Source organism: Drosophila bipectinata, unplaced genomic scaffold (assembly GCF_030179905.1).
Source record: "Drosophila bipectinata strain 14024-0381.07 unplaced genomic scaffold, DbipHiC1v2 scaffold_23, whole genome shotgun sequence".
Lineage (NCBI taxonomy): Eukaryota > Metazoa > Arthropoda > Insecta > Diptera > Drosophilidae > Drosophila > Drosophila bipectinata.
In genome coordinates, this window is record NW_027222876.1 from 1 (window position 1) to 2,500 (window position 2,500).

General features: G+C 38.4%; 1 pseudogene; it reads right to left on the reverse strand.

Annotated features, from left to right (window-relative positions):
• Positions 1–2,500, reverse strand: part of LOC138927369 (large subunit ribosomal RNA) — a pseudogene marked incomplete at its 3' end in the record, with an annotated part of 3,098 nt that continues 598 nt past the window's right edge.

The following is a 2,500-nucleotide window of genomic DNA, read 5'->3' on the forward strand; positions in this document are numbered from 1 at the left end:
TTGAATTGATCATACCTGAGTAATTGGAGTTATACCAATTTTCAATCGATAATACATGAATGCATCTCTCATTAAAGAATTTTTTTGCGATTATATAACAAACTCGTTATACTTTGATCAATAAGCTTGCATCAAGACCCGATACCGTAAGATATAAGAAATATATACGTATAATGGCTAGGAGATGATACATGTTGCATTTAATCAAGTAAGTCAGGAAACAATAAGAGTAGTGGTATTTCATTGTCGATACCCAACCGAAGTCTACTATCTCCCACTTATTCTACCCCTCTTATGTCTCCTTACACTGCCAGATTAGAGTCAAGCTCAAAAGGGTCTTCTTTCCCCGCTAATTATTCCAAGCCCGTTCCCTTGGCTGTGGTTTCGCTAGATAGTAGATAGGGACAGAAGGAATCTCGTTAATCCATTCATGCGCGTCACTAATTAGATGACGAGGCATTTGGCTACCTTAAGAGAGTCATAGTTACTCCCGCCGTTGACCCGCGCTTACTTGAATTTCTTCACTTTGACATTCAGAGCACTGGGCAGAAATCACATTGTGTCAACACCCGCTAGGGCCATCACAATGCTTTGTTTTAATTAGACAGTCGGATTCCCCAAGTCCGTGCCAGTTCTGAATTGATTGTTAATTGATAATCGTTATAATTAATAAGAACTAATTGGTTGGACCAACTAGTATTCTTAAAAATTTTAGCAAGAAAGTTCCACAATTGGATACGTAACTAAACTATCCGGGGAACAAGTTACAACCATAAATGATTATAACTCTATTTACCCAGAACGAGCACATAAACCATATTATTGTTTCCCAATCAAGCCCGACTATCTCAATCTTCAGAGCCAATCCTTATCCCGAAGTTACGGATCTAATTTGCCGACTTCCCTTACCTACATTATTCTATCGACTAGAGACTCTTCACCTTGGAGACCAGCTGCGGATATTGGTACGGCCTGTTGAGAAGTTTGCGTATCCCCACCATAAATTTTCAAGGTCCGAGGAGAAAATATCGACACAACAGTATATGTCATGCTCTTCTAGCCCATCTACCATATCTCTCTGCGAAAGACTTCCATGGTAGTACGACTAAAAACAGAAAAGAAAACTCTTCCGATATCTCTCGACGGCTTCTTTATGGTCGTTCCTGTTGCCAGGATGAGCACGAGGCCCATATTTAATAACAAACGGATACTCAACAGGTTACGGAATTGGAACCGTATTCCCTTTCGTTCAAAATTATTCAAGTATATAATTTTCACAATAATTGTAATATTTATTTTTTATTGAAAATTTTCGGCTTTCGCCTTGAACTTAGGACCGACTAACTCGTGATCAACCACTGTTCACACGAAACCCTTCTCCACTTCAGTCCTCCAAGGTCTCATTCGATTATTTGCTACTACCACCAAGATCTGTACCAATAGCAGCTCCATGCAGGCTTACGCCAAACACTTCTACGCATACCATTGTACCTTCCTACTCACTAAAGTTTCAAAATTTATATTACAAGTAATATAAATCATCTACTTTAGCGGTAATGTATAGGTATACAACTTAAGCGCCATCCATTTTAAGGGCTAGTTGCTTCGGCAGGTGAGTTGTTACACACTCCTTAGCGGATTTCGACTTCCATGATCACCGTCCTGCTGTTTTAAGCAACCAACGCCTTTCATGGTTTCTGCATGAGTTGTTAATTTGGGCACCGTAACATTACGTTTGGTTCATCCCACAGCGCCAGTTCTGCTTACCAAAAGTGGCCCACTGGGCACATTATATCATAACCTTAAACTTCATATCAAGAAAGTTAAGGTTCTTACCCATTTAAAGTTTGAGAATAGGTTAAGATCGTTTCGACCCTAAGGCCTCTAATCATTCGCTTTACCAGATAAGATTATTTTATATAACATTAAAATGCACCAGCTATCCTGAGGGAAACTTCGGAAGGAACCAGCTACTAGATGGTTCGATTGGTCTTTCGCCCCTATACTCAATTCTGACAATCGATTTGCACGTCAGAACTGTTTCGGTCTTCCATCAGGGTTTCCCCTGACTTCAACCTGATCAAGTATAGTTCACCATCTTTCGGGTCACAGCATATCTGCTCAAGGTACGTTCCAGTTAGAGGCATAAATAATATAAATATTATTATACATAACTATATAGAACGCCCCGGGATTGTGTTAATTAACTATAAAATAGTTAAAAAACTAATCCCATTAATAGTCAAGTTAATTACGCTATTAGGTTTATATCCCAATAACTTGCACATATGTTAGACTCCTTGGTCCGTGTTTCAAGACGGGTCCCGAAGGTATCCTGAATCTTTCGCATTGTTAATCATACAAGTGCATATAATAAACACAAAAATCAATGATAATTATGCCATTATATAATTCCGAAAAATTAACGCACTGTATTCTTATTAATCTATCAACACTTTATCAAATTAATGACATTTATCCTATGTTAAAATGCAAGCAT